This window comes from Leuciscus leuciscus (assembly GCF_965113295.1).
Source record: "Leuciscus leuciscus genome assembly, chromosome: 18".
Classification (NCBI taxonomy): Eukaryota; Metazoa; Chordata; class Actinopteri; order Cypriniformes; family Leuciscidae; genus Leuciscus; species Leuciscus leuciscus.
This window is the reverse complement of record NC_138742.1, coordinates 5,786,968-5,802,455: the sequence shown is the minus strand read 5'-3', so window position 1 is coordinate 5,802,455 and position 15,488 is coordinate 5,786,968. Positions and strand designations below refer to the sequence as shown.

General features: G+C 41.5%; 1 protein-coding gene across 2 annotated transcripts in view; it reads right to left on the bottom strand.

The window, feature by feature from the left end:
• dlgap4a (discs, large homolog-associated protein 4a) overlaps positions 1–15,488 on the bottom strand; it is a 225,498-nt gene that overhangs the window by 156,478 nt on the left and 53,532 nt on the right. The window lies entirely within an intron of this gene.

Here is a 15,488-nt window from a genome sequence, read left to right as displayed (position 1 = left end):
TGGTCAAGCAGACCGAAGCAGGTGTGCAACATGTTTCAAATCACCTTACATCAGGTTTCATCAGCCTAAGGGACCAATGTAATATTCACATAGCATTTCACTGCCAAAAACCATCCAGGCCTCAAATAATGAGATTTCTTTGTCTGTGATTACAATAGGAAAAAAATCACAAAAAATATCCTTGTAACTTCATGTTCAGTGTGAAATACAGTACTCAGGACAGTGTAAGAAAACAAATATTTTTAAATTCTCTGAAGACCATGTACCTGTACAAACCGCAAACAAATAAATAAATAAAAATTTGCTTAAAAATGAAACCATATTAATTGCCAAATCGCAATTTAGCCCATTTTCCGTCCATTACTATAATACTTTTTAAAGTAGTTCTATATGGTAGTATTTGTTAGCCTGACGTCGTCATACTCAGATTCTAGTCAGAATGTGAGTCTGATGCTCCATTGGGCTGTGATTATGGGGCGTGTTTCAACCGAACCAGGAAGGAAAATGCCTCTGCACTCAATTGGATAGACCTATAACCAATCAGAGCAACGGAGTAAGTGACGTATGTTTTTCATTCATGTTTCCGATCGACAAATGTCTTGATCTTGGTTCTCTGTTCCTCTTTTAAAATCAATGCGCTGTCGAAATCTTCTATAACAGACGCGATGGCGGAATCTACACATAAGGTTTTATAAACAAAGTTCGAGAGGAGCACATTCAAATAATCAATCCAATCAACTTGTCATCAAACAATGACCGTCTACGGTCTACACTATCAGCATGAGAGGAAGCATATATTTATTCACTTTGTCAACTCACCTAATGTCATGAACTGCTCCGAGACACGAAGGTTAAGATCCAAGTGCAGCTTTTATTGAAGGGGTAATCCAAAGGCGTAATCCAAAGTACAGGCAAAAGGTCAAAACACAGGTAGGCAGTCCAAACAAACAAATAACGAAACAAACTAACAAAACAGGCAGGGACCAGAGGCAAGAGAGTAATCCAGGGACCAGGGCGAGATATTCAAAAACCAGACAAGAAACCAGGGAAAATGCTCGGAAATGCAGACTAACAGTACAACAAGACTTCGCAGTGAGTGAATGAATGAACATGGTATAAATAGACAGACTAACAGGATGAGACAGGTGAATGCAATCAGTGAATGAGGTACAGGTGAATGTGATCAGTGATAAGTGATGAGTCCAGGCAGTGAGTTATGGGAACTGTAGTTTGTGAGTGAATAGGAGAGTCTTATGTGGAGTGCCCTCTGGTGGCTCTCAAGGGCACTCCAGCTGGTGATCGTTACATAGCCCCCCCTTTAAGGAGCGGATTCCAGACGCTCCTAAACTGTCCAGGAGGGAGGTGGAGCGGAGGCGGACCTGGGGGCGGGATGGAGGGCCAGGCCCGTGGAGCGGCAGAGGACCTGGATACTGCAGCAGGATGGGAGGCCAGGGCGGATCAGGCTGTGCAGGTGACCAGGGCGGAGCAGGCTGTGCAGGCGACCAGGGCGGAGCAGGCTGTGCAGGCGACCAGGGCGGAGCAGGCTGTGCAGGCGACCAGGGCGGAGCAGGCTGTGCAGGCGACCAGGGCGGAGACAACCCTTCAGGCGGCCAGGGAGGAGAGGAACCTTCAGGCGGCCAGGGAGGAGACGACCATTCAGGCGGCCAGGGAGGAGACGAACCTTCAGGCGGCCAGGGCATAAACGACCATTCAGGCGGCCTGGGCGGAGACTTTCCCTCGGGCGGCCAGGGCGGAGTCAACAGTCCATCGGACGACCAAGGCAGAGACAACAGTTCATCGGACGACCAAGGCAGAGACAACAGTTCATCGGGCGGCCAGAGCGGAGACTTTCCCTCGGGCAGCCACGGCGGTGAAGACCCCTTGGGCGGCCACGGCGGTGAAGACCCCTCGGGCGACCACGGCGGTGAAGACCCCTCGGGCGACCACGGCGGAGGAACTGGAACAGACACCAACGGCTCAGGAACTGGAACTGGCATCACCGGAACTGGCACTGGAACCGGCACCACCGACTCAGGTTCAGGAACAGACACAGACACTGGCTCTGGCTCAGGAACTGGAACAGACACAGACACAGACACAGACACAGACACAGACACAGGCACTGGCTCTGGCTCTGGCTCTGGCTCTGGCTCTGGCTCTGGCTCAGGAACTGGAACAGACACCGGCTCAGGGAAAGGCATGTCAGCAGCCATCTCTGCTGAGGGCAACTCTGCTGAGGACACTGGCTTGGCGGAGACCATCTTGTCCCGAGACACTTGCTCGGCGGTGGCGACCATCTTGTCCGGAGACACTGGTTCGGCGGAGACCATCTTGTCCGAAGACACAGGCTCGGTGGTGGCCATCTTGTCCGAGGACACAGGCGTGGAGTCGGCCATCTTGTCCGAAGACACAGGCGTGGAGTCGGCCATCTTGTCCGAAGACACAGGCGTGGAAAGAGGAAGAGGAACAGATTCAGGCTCAGGGTCAGTATCAGGCTCAGGAACAGATTCAGTCTCGGCGAGACGAGACTCTGGACGGGCGGACGTGACGTGAAGCTCTGGCTCTGGCTCGGCAGGACTGACGTGAAGCTCTGAGCTTGACGGAACCAGCGGCGAAGAGGGCTCTGTGCTGGGCAGCGATGAGGGCTCTGTGCTGGGCAGCGATGAGGGCTCTGTGCTGGGCAGCGATGAGGGCTCTGTGCTGGGCAGCGATGAGGGCTCTGTGCTGGGCAGCGATGAGGGCTCTGTGCTGGGCAGCGATGAGGGCTCTGTGCTGGGCAGCGATGAGGGCTCTAGCTTTGCGGGCATGTCGCATACTGCCTTGGCTTCGGCAGATTTGGCGTGAAGTGCGGACTCGGCTGGACTGGCGTGAAGTGCAGGCTCGGCTGGACTGGCGTGAAGTGCAGGCTCAGGGGATACTGTCGATTTGCGGAGCTCCTCCGCAAAACCCAACGTGAGAGGTGAACCGGCCAGCAAAAGAGCGTTAACAATATACTGTTTAAGACTCCAGCTAGGGTGATGAAGTGGCATAAGGGAACTAAGCGGTTCGGATAGTCCTCCACGGAAAAATATCATTAAGCAAACCTCATCAAAAGATGTTAAAGGTGCCAGCTTAATAAAGTCAATAACATATTCCTCAATGGGACGGTTTTCCTGACGGAGACACATAATCTGTGCTCCTGGACTCCTGGAGGTCATGCTGCTGGATCTGGGTGCGGCGAAGTCTTCTGTCATGAACTGCTCCGAGACACGAAGGTTAAGATCCAAGTGCAGCTTTTATTGAAGGGGTAATCCAAAGGCGTAATCCAAAGTACAGGCAAAAGGTCAAAACACAGGTAGGCAGTCCAAACAAACAAATAACGAAACAAACTAACAAAACAGGCAGGGACCAGAGGCAAGAGAGTAATCCAGGGACCAGGGCGAGATATTCAAAAACCAGACAAGAAACCAGGGAAAATGCTCGGAAATGCAGACTAACAGTACAACAAGACTTCGCAGTGAGTGAATGAATGAACATGGTATAAATAGACAGACTAACAGGATGAGACAGGTGAATGCAATCAGTGAATGAGGTACAGGTGAATGTGATCAGTGATAAGTGATGAGTCCAGGCAGTGAGTTATGGGAACTGTAGTTTGTGAGTGAATAGGAGAGTCTTATGTGGAGTGCCCTCTGGTGGCTCTCAAGGGCACTCCAGCTGGTGATCGTTACACCTAACATTCCTTGACAGTTTTTAGCATCCCTCCACTCACTCTCGGCCTGTTCTTCCCATAGACCGGGGTTACTCATTGCGCGGCTCGCGAACCTCATGCGGCCCGCCAAGCTTTAATTTGTGCCTCGCATGGCTGTAAAAATACGGCAAAAAACGTAAAAAAAACTTGCTGTGGTTAATTTTCATACTGTCCTTTATCTGTGTGCCAAATTTCATCAAATACAGTAGAATAATACTGTTACAGTAATGACCATCTAAAGGTCAAAATAAATGTTCTATGTAAAATAATGTGCTTAAAACAGCGGGGAAAGATACGATATTTTTATTTGTAATACTGAAGGGAATGTGTGTGGTGTCTGCCTGTGCAAAACTCTCTATCTAACATGACTAATCAAACAAACCTATTAAAGAATGATCTATAACAAGCAAAACGTTGCATTAGGAGCTAGATGTGCTTGATTATGCATGACCCAGTAGTGTCTCTGGAGACAGTGTTTCCAAAACAAGGGAAAGGAAGGAACATGCCAAGAGCAAGGAAAGCGCTGGAGATCAATGACGTCTGGCACATCACGACACCTCAGGCGTGCCTGATCGCATGTCCAGGATCTGGACTCCGCACAGCGATGACAATGAACAGCCCAACCGAGCCATCAAAGCTCTGCTTGGCTTTATTCCTATGCATTTATAATTCTTAAAGGGATAGATCACCTAAAAAAGACAATTCTGTCATTATACCGCCCTGCATCATATTTGCCGAATGAAATCCAATAACTGGATTCAATAAATTGATTCTAAAACAGTGACTGTTTCGCTCGAGCATGTCACTTTCTCACAAAATATTTTGTGCATTTTGTTGTGCAGGATTGGTGAAAAGGCTTATTTATTAATAAACTTGTGCTTATCTAAAGTTCTTTGATGTTTTCAGCAAACAAAACTGCCTCTCAATAGCCTAGAAAGCAGAAAATAAGCTCTTTAGACGCTTCATATACTCTGAGAAAATAATGAGAGACGAAACAACGGCCCAAAGCATTTACAGCACATCAGGAACTCAGAAAGAGTTTAGATTACAACACATCTGCTGCAGGAATCATCTAAACACTACAGATGAAAGTGACCCGAGAAGGATTAAGTTCAATGAATAACGTTAATGATGTGAGATTACAATTTTTCTTGATTGCCTAAACACTATAACCAGGCTTTTGAACTAAAATTTCAAAACCATAACGCCATTTATCAAAGAGCACTCCCATTTCCCAGAACTATAAACACTATTCCCTGTTTTGACACATGAGTCAGATTTGTTGAACTGTCACTGCAAAACCCTACACACAAATCCCTTCATTTCTCATTGCCTACACCATGTTGTCATTTAGAAAGCACTAGCATTCAATATTGTTCACTCAAGTCAGCACAGCTTCAGCTCAGTTAGCACACAATTACCCAAATGGAAACACTAAGAGTCAAAACTGATCACACACTAATCAGAACATTCAATAGATAGATGAAAGGGCCCGAATCAGTTCATTCAGTTTTGGAACAATGGATCCAGAAAGACATGAAGGAAGAGGATGAGGACACTGGAGTGGAGGAAGAGGAGGAAGAGTAGATGGGAGTGGAGGAAGGTGAAGGCGAAGGGCAAGGCCAAAGAGACAAGCAGTGCCACTCTAGTTGCCCATGTCTTTGTCCATGGTGTGAAATGAGGGAGGCTGGGCTACGAGTTCAGCCAAACTTGAGTCGCTTCACCGTCGCCTCGATCATCAGAACCTTCATGGAGAAGAACAGGTACAGTATATGTCCTTCAGACTGCTCTCTACTGTAACTGTTGAGAGCTGTACACTGTGCTGTTACAACACATACACCAACTGTAGCTGTTGCCCTATACTACTGTAATAAAAAGAAATGGATCAAATTGCCTCACATACAGATAGAGTTTCTGAATGCTTCCATTTTGTAAAAAGGACATATGAAATGACAGAGATGATGAAATGGAAGAAGCCTGCCAGATATTTCAGTTGATGCGTGTCAGCGGGGGAACAGGTTAGCAAGAGGATTTCCCCCCCGCTGCCTATAGGACCAATATAGCCTGTGATGCTGACGAGATCCTCTGGCCTGACCCAGACCAAAGACGGGATGAAACTGCATTCATTTTTGTCCATATTTATGCAAGAGAAGGAAACAAATCTTTTGAAATGGGCTCCTTCACCCTGCAGCCTGACGCAGAACAGTGCATTCTGGGTAATTAAACAGCTGAGCACCAGTAGTGCACAAAGAGAAAAAGAGCCAAAGGCCCAAGTCTGGGTCCATTTCACATGCGTGACGTAAATAATGTGCACTACATTCATTAAAAACGATTCATATATCACACTGGCCACATGTAATTCTATTACTGTACATTAGCAAGAATAAAGGAACAATTACTATTAAAGGGACCATAGGATAAATATTTTTTACTTTAATATTTTCCCAGACGATCACAAAGACTTCTTACACAAGAAAAAACAACAACAACAAAAAAAACAGTGCCGCTCAGTCAATACCGCCACATACGCGCTTCAGAGAGCTTATTCATACATTTTTAAAGAGATATATATTATTAATAATATTATATAAACAATAATACAAAAAATACATAATTTAATCACACCAGAGTACATTTTGGGAACTTAATCACCAACATAGTACTGTGAATATAACAAAATTGCAGTTAATCTTAAAATATATCATATTTGTATTAGTGTGTGCTATGTATTTTTTTCACTTAGCTTGTCTTATTAATTATCAGGATCCTATTGATATTAAACAGCCTCTTTACAGCCATTTTAACTAACCCTGCCGCAGGGAAGACATCTGAAGTCACTTCTGGCGTGTTTGCCTGATTCATTATGCACTGATGGAGCAACAAAGTGAAATTGCTCGTTATAAATGATAAGTAATAAATAAAATTGTTATATGTCTGGGAGCAGGAGGCAAATGAAAGGTTTAAAGAGGGTGACAGCGTGATCGTCCCGTCCGTAGCACACATGACGGATGAGAGCTTGAGATTCATTCGCTGATGGTGTTAAAGAAACATGTAGTGAGTGAAGGAGCCCTCATTTGAATTCTATCCACACAAGTATGGTGCTCGAAATGGTCCATTCGGCGACGAGACTGACAAGCACGACAGATAACACGCATGTATACGTGCTTGTACGTCTCCGTTTGTTTTATATGGAGACGTATGGAAGGCCAAAAGGGCCAAAACGTCTTAACACGCAATTTACACATTAACATTACGTATTAACGTGTAAATGACGGGTTATACGCATAAATTGCATGAAATTTACGTAATACAATTTTATTTAATCACGTGTTAACGTGTACATTTTGTGTTAACGCGTAAATTGCGTTAAGACGTAATTACGTGTTTACACTGCAGTTTCACACGTTTTGGCCCTTATGGTCTTCCATAGAGACGTACATGCAAATATCACGTCACGTTGACACATCAATAACGTGTAGCTGTTGATCTCGATACAGACGTCACGGTGGCGAAACATTAGAAGTTAACGTGTGGATTACGTCTGTAAGTTGGAACGGAGCAGAGGTGCGTGTATGAGACAAACACACACCTACACACACAGACACACACACACACACACACACACACACACACACACAGCGGTGGGTCATGAATGTGCTGATGATGCTGCGAGAATGGCCTCAAAGATTTAAAGAGTGCTTTAGCATGTCATGGATTATTCATGAGGCCGTGCAGGGTTCAGGTTTACGAGCGCTTTGTCTCAGAGAGAGAGACAGCTTTAGCTGTGAGCAACAACAGCCGACCAAACAACACACAACATGCAAAAACAGACAAAAAACTCAATCAGCTGATATGATGCATAGATTTATTATTGACTTGTCAGCCAATCCATTCTGTTACCAAAGTTATTAAAAATCATGGGTAATGTACATTTATGAAAACGACAAACATATTCTAGACTATATTATTATTATTAATAGTAATAAAAATGATAATAAATTGTTTCTATTGAATTTCCATGCTTATTGCTACAAAACACGTCAGGATTTGTGTCTAAGTTATATAGTATTTAGCTTGACCTATAAAATATATAACTACTAATAATAAATGCACAAATTATATATTTACACACACACACATATATATATATATATATATATATATATATATATATATATATATATACATATACACACACACACACACACACACACACACACACACACACAAACACATTTATTACTAGTATTATTGCCAGTTTATTCAGCTTTTTGTTATTGTTTTTTTTAAATAAATAAATAAATATGTTCATAATGACATATTCTTTTAAATATTTGTAAAAAAAAACAAAAAACAAAAAAAAACATAGCTTCATCCAACAAAAGTGTATGAAATGACCGTCATGCTTGAACACGCAACTATAGTCAAAGGAATTTGCATGACATGCCTGATTATTGTAGTATCTTGAAAAATGACAATAAAAAATAGCAATGCTCTTATCCAATTAGAACTGAGGATACAAGGTTACAGGAAGTGAAGGTTTCCCTCAGGTCGTTTATTTGGCAGTGGACAGCAGACTAGACAACATGCAACTACAGCCAAGTGATGTCAATGAGTTTACATCATGCATGAATATTGTTCATGTCTTGGTTACATATCACTGAGCACATCCATCTCCACCTGCACAAAGCTGCACAATAAATCAACGTGACGAGAGCTGGGTAGTACACACACACACACACACACACGCTGGTATATATTTCTAAGGAGGAGGATGAGATCAGCGTTACAGGAGGAAAGTGAAGCTGGTTTATGAAGCGGTCAGCTGAAGCAGCCAGGAAACACATGTGCTCTATCACAGCTGGATATTGACTCTCTATCCTCAGTCTGACCTCAACATCTGCACACACACAGAGCTGTGCTGGCTGGATCAATTTGGGGGCAAGTTGACTTAAAATAATGGAACAATTACATTACATTCATTAAAGAAGCAAAAAACAAAACAAAACAAAACAAAACATAAAAACGGAGATACCTGACTGAGATTCAGGTCATGTGACCCATCTCCTCCAATCACAATCCTCATTTGCATCTCCATACTGTCACTGCTAAAGATTCAGTCTTTTACAAAAATAGTAAACATAATTTTTTCCATTCCTGTCCTGACATGTTTCCTAAAAAGTGCACACATACAGCCATTGGCAGACTAGGATGTAATTATAATTAGTGGGCAATTATTAATAATGGTTCTTATTATTATCAATGTTGAAATCTTTTTCTGGTGCTTAATATTTTAATGTGAATGACAAAGGGTCTATTATGGTGCTCTTGCTGCTGCATTGAGTGTATATGAATAATAGATGAATGCGAACCTGACTTCTTAGACAAGCATTTATATGAACCGCTAGCTTGTCAATGCCATTCCAGCACAAACACCGTCTGAAGGGACGGATCAGTTTAATATTGATTCCCCGATGTTAAGCACTGGTAACTTAGAAAGCCAGTTAGACGCGGAACAAAAATCTAAATCGAGAGTCCAAGCTTGTTAGACACATCTGTGAGATTCCTGAAGACTGTACGGAATTGCATCTCCAGTTGTTTGTATTGATTTTAATTCATACGAGAACATTTGTTAATTGCATCATGCAGTTAGCATGATCTGTCTGTCTGTCTGTCTGTCTGTCTGTCTGTCTGTCTGTCTGTCTGTTTTTTTCGTGTGCTAATACAATAAAGAGGCTATATGTAGAATTCAGAAACCCTTGCTGTCCTGTTATCACTGTAAAGCTGCTTTGAAACTACTGTATCTGTACTGTATAAAGCTCTATATAAATAAAGAAAACAGCAGTTCAGAAAGCATCGGATCACAGCGATGTTTGCATCAGTCTACATGCTTTCATAGGCAACCTAGAAAGTAAAGGAAGGTCTCGTTTTTTTAAGTTTCGTTACAAGCTGTTCACACATTGGAAATGAAAAGCGAATAATACATGAAAATTCTTACATATAGCACCTTTAAGATCAAAAGATGTATCTGGTAACATTAGTAACTAATATGAACATTTTTATTAACTAACATTAAAAAATACTTGAAAAATATAAAGTATTGCTCATTGTTACTTCATGTCAGCTAATGCATTAACTAATACTAACAAATTAGTCCTTATTGTGATGTTACCACTCATACTATGAAAACTACACTTTTACATAGATCATTCATACTGTATGTTCAGCCCACATAAAACCCCACTGCGCTCTTCATATCTAATGGCGGTCACGTCTTAAATCTGAGTGTGAATTATGAATCCAGGGTCTCCGGGGATCTTTAATATAGCGTGCAGTGGGGATCTGTCAGAGGTTGTCATTCAACCACAGCTGAGCCAATCACAGGACGGCCACATCCATATTCATGAGCGGGACGCTTCAGAGAGTCACGAGTGTGTGTGAATGTCACTGCTTCTCTTCTGAAGCTGGAGCGAGAGAGGTTCTGATACGGGATGTTCCTTATGGAGCGGGTCTTGGCTCCACACTCACTGCAACACAAGCAGGAAAACCAGGCCGAGGTCGGAGTGTGGATTGTGGACGTTTAGGAGCGTGTGCACACACGCTATATATCTCCCTCACACACACACACAAGCTCACACTCATGTACACATTTATGTTATTGACAGATGCCTTCTCACTAATGCCCAACCTTTTATAAAGATTAGTTTGAACCAATTCACAAAGCGTTTGTAAACCACCTGACTGTGTGGGAATAAAAATATGACTTTTTTAAACAGAACTCCCTCCCTACATCAATCCATCATCCATCCATCCATCCCTCCCTCCCTCCATCCCTCATTTTATCTATCTATCTATCTATCTATCTATCTATCTATCTATCTATCTATCTATCTATCTATCTATCTATCTATCTATCTATCCATCCATCCATCCATCCATCCATCCATCCATCCATCCATCCATCCATCCATCCATCCCCCATCCCTCGCTCCCTTGATGGATACATAGATATATCCATCCAACCATCCCTTCCTCCATCCCTTCATCAATCCATCATCCATCCATCCATCCATCCATACATCCATCCATCCATCCATCTATCCCTCCCTACATCAATCTATCCATCCCTCCCTCCCTCGATCTATCCCTCCATCCATCTCTCCCTCTATCTATTTATCTATCTATCTTTGCACTAGCAAGTAAGGCTCATAACTTCTTCATAAAATATAAAATTAGTTAAAAACAAATGATAAATTCATGCTAGCGTTCGAACCTCCCAGCATCGCTCTCGATTTGTTTGTCCTCTGACACAAACAAGAGCAAAATGAGGGTGACTCAGAGAGAAAATGATGTGACATAGTGAGACCTCAGTCTATATCTGCATTTTACTGTACATCTCAAAAAACCATCACTTACTGTACATACTAAACAGAATGAGAGAGGTGTGGAAGCAATACTCCTCTGTAATAATCACAGACAATAAAAACTGCTGGAATGAATCTACCACTGTGAACTGTGTAGGAGTTTGATCGATCCAGTATCGACAATGTCTAACAAAAGTTAAAGAGCATTTTCTTTTTAACACAATATGAATCTCTCAGTCATGTGTTCTCAAACGCTAATGTGTGTGATTCTACTGAACGCAAGCATGCGCTGTTAATCTTTGTCATTCTCATGTGAAGTTGCTGAATCATTTAGCCCGAGGACGAAGCACAGAGGACATCCACACTCACAATGACATCCTATAATACCAGTCACACTGTTTCTGTCCAGCACTGAGACACGGCTGGATAAGAGACATAACCCGCCCACACCACTGCCACTATAGACATCAATGATTCTGTCAAAATCCAACACAACCACAAACACTCGCACTTAAGTTCTAATACAAGTCTGTAGATTTAGATTCCCTTGCTTTTAATGCGTCTCTGCTGTATGATGGGATCTCATGGAGATGATCGGGGATGTAATAGGGGTGGTGGCGCAATGGATAAGACACATTCCTTTGGCGTGAGAGACCCGGGTTCGAATCCACTGTGAGACACCAATGTGTCCCTGAGCAAGACACTTAACCCCTAGTTGCTCCAGAGGCGTGCGACCTCTGACATATATAGCAATTGTAAGTCGCTTTGGATAAAAAGCGTCAGCTAAATGAATAAATGTAAAAAAATGATCAGAGAGAAGCACTGAGCTATTAAAGCTATTAAACTGTTTAATGCTTCATGCAGATAAACATCTCTGAACTGATTTAGTTGATTTAACATACATTTTTTAAATAAAAAACTTAGTGGAAAATTCACCCGGCTAACAAAACATATGTTCTAAAAGGGCTTTGCTAACATTCCCACTATAAAACCATTATTTATCAATGTTCTCTGAATGTTTAGTTCGTCCTCTTTTTAAAATGATTTAAAAATAGAACATTCCATTTTATCATTTTGCAAACATAACGGGAACATTTCGGAATATTCAGAGAACATTCAAAAGTAACGAGTGCAACATTTAAAAAATGTTAGATGAACATCCAACTTTTTTTTTTTAAACGTTCCATGAACAATGTACAGTATAAATGTTTTGTACTAATGTTTTGAGAACATCCCCGCCAGCATTTATTTATTTTTTTTAAGTTGCCTGCCACTGCCAGCATTTTTGATCATTTTCACAAAACTGTCATGGCCCCCAGAAGAATTTTGTTGTATGAATATCTGAACACGCATATAAAAAGAAAGAACAGAGCATCTGCTTTTAAACTAAAAAAGTTTTATTCTAGCTTCATGCATTCTTTTTTTATCAACACTTTCATAAGTTTTTACAAAAGTTTCATAAAAAAGCAACATTTTGAACAAAAAGCTGAGAAAAAGTTCCTGTGAGCTGTGCATTTTCCATTAGTCGATGCTTACATGCTATCTAACAAATGCTATGGTATCATTTTCATCTGATCAATAACGAAGTGAACAACACAGTCTGTGTCAAACTGTAATGGGGTGAATATCTCCTCCAGAACTGCTAGAAGAGAGTGAGAGAAATGATCTTCAGTTCAGGTCATCACGTCTTCAAGGCTTTCATTAATCCAAACGCCTGTCACTCACCAACAGCCGGATTATCATTGCATTGACTTCAGAGCAGTACGTTAGAGCTCAATGTGGATGACCTTTAGCTTTTCAGGGCAGAAAACCCTGTCCTCAAGCCCGTGAAGCAGGCAGTGGTGTAGTCTACGTGATACGCAGGTATACGCCGTATACCCACCAGGAAAGGCCTAGGATTTCCGTATACCCACTTAAAAAAGCGTGAGGATGCGTAACAACTTTGTTTTGTGTCAGAACTTTCTCACTTTCATTCATAAATTCACCCCATCTGTGTTTGCGAAGCGACACAGACCGAATCGCGGAATCCAGTCACAAAATGGAACTTGCTGTATAAAGCAGAGCGTCACGGAATTTGGCCATTTTTTGAATGAATAAATCAAAAGTAGGGCTGTACAATGACCTTTCAAAATAAAAGTTCGGTATAACTTGAAGAAATTATAACAGAAATATATTACGATTGCACAGTTCAAGAAGGCCTAACAATAATAATAATAATAGTTTATTAAAACACACAGAAACTCAAATGTCTACAACCCACCAATAAACCCACCATAATGAAATCTATTAAAGGGTTAGTTCACCCAAAAATGAAAATTCTGTCAGTAATTACTCACCCTCATGTTGTTCCAACCGCGTAAGACCTTCGTTCATCTTCGGAACACAAATTAAGATATTTTTGATGAAATCTGAGAGCTGATAACTTCTCCGTAGGCTGCTAGGTGGCCCAAACTTGCTGGCCCAGAAAAGTTATTAAAGAGATCGTTAATATAGTCCAAGTGACTACAGTGGCTCAATCTTAAGTATATCAAGCGACGAGAATACTTTTTGTGCGCAAAAACAAACAAAAATAACGACTTTATTCCACTATTCATTTCCTTCTCTCTGGGCCTCTAGTTGGTTTGCGTAGTGTTTTTGCGCAGCGCGTCACACACATGACCAGCGTCGGCCAATAGTGAGCCTACGTGGTGACGTGTAACACAGACGCGCTGCGCAAAAACACTTACGAGGCCCAGAGAGAAGGAACAACATGAGGGTGAGTAATTACTGACAGAATTTTCATTTTTGGGTGAACTAACCCTTTAAAATGTTATTTTTAAATTTGTATTTGTGCCTATAATGTTTACATTTTTATGTTTTTGTTTTTATGTTTTCCACAGTATAGCCTACTCACTACAAAAAACTAGACTACACTACACCACTGGATGTAGGCAATTCATGATGAAGGATCTGTAATGTAAAATTGACCAGTTTTGGAGCCAATATCATGATATTGTTATGCATAAACCACAACAAGCCATTCTCACATGGGCTTGATGATTTTATACATTCAGCTTTACCATCACAGGAATAAATAGCTTACTCATAGTTGTCTCACAATACGACCGCACAATTCAACACGTATCCGGTGAAGTTCTAGTTTTGGATGGATCGTCCGTCTAAAAGTTATTGGCAAAGGTAAAGATGCAGCTCCCATCAAAGTGATGAAAATGCAGCAGTGGTTTTTTCCTCAGTGGAGGTCACTCGTCGGCATTATGACTTCATAAATCTGCGCTCGAGCAAGTGGCGCGTACAGCCGCCTGATGAACAATTGGCAGGCAGCCCATCAATCTGCACACAAATCTCCATGTTTGACTCTTCATATACAACACCGGCCCCCAGGGGCCACTCATTCAATCTCAAGAACACTATAGGATCAACTAGAAAAAATGAGCATGTCATGAAGGTTAAATCAAATTGGCTTTTGTTGACTATGTTGCCTACGTGCACGTTGTTGCAGTTAGGGGACATTGTACAGATGACTTCGTTTATAGTCCGATAGGGAGTCATTTATCTTTTCGACAACAAAGTCTGCCTTTCCTCTAGGAGAGTTCGGAGCCTCAAAATCTCATGCATGCATACGCCACCACTGATTCACCATGTTTCCAGTCAAGATTTGAGCAAAAAGACAAGTCTGAGAGGGTGCTAGACAATTCTGACAAGACCTTGTTTCATTATTGATTGAACAAGATTGCGAGAGCACAAACTTGATCTTCCCGTTCTGAAGTGCATTACACATGCAGCAAATCAGCACAACCAAGGCCACTGCGCTGGGAGAGTGAACAATGAAAAAACAGCAGAGGCTCAATGCTTGTGTTCAGAGGCGTTTCAGCAAACGCAGTCTCAAACGCAGCATGCTAGAAAACAGCGGTTCTCAACTGGTGTGTCGTCAACCACGCATGGGCTGCAGGTCAGCAGTGCAAAATGATAATTACAAAATGCAACTATCATGGATACTTAAAATGACATAAACAGGATTATCAGCTTTTAAAAGGATGGTGAAAACCCTTCCCATATCTTTAGTTGTTGGCTACACTAACTTAGCGAAAATGAATAAAGCTAAGGTCAATAATTTCAATCAATTTAAACTACAAATAATACATTTCAATAATAATTAATGTTTTTTATTATATATATATATATATTATAAATATATAATATAGCAGTAAGTATTATAAATATATAATATAGCATAGATAACTTATTTTAAACAATTTATTTTAATCAACAATCATTTATTTTAGTTTATTTTAATAATACATGCCAATGATAATTTTTTGTTATTGTGGTATTATATTCTGGCTAATTATCTGCAAATAAATATATATAAATTAAATATATGTAAATATAAAATT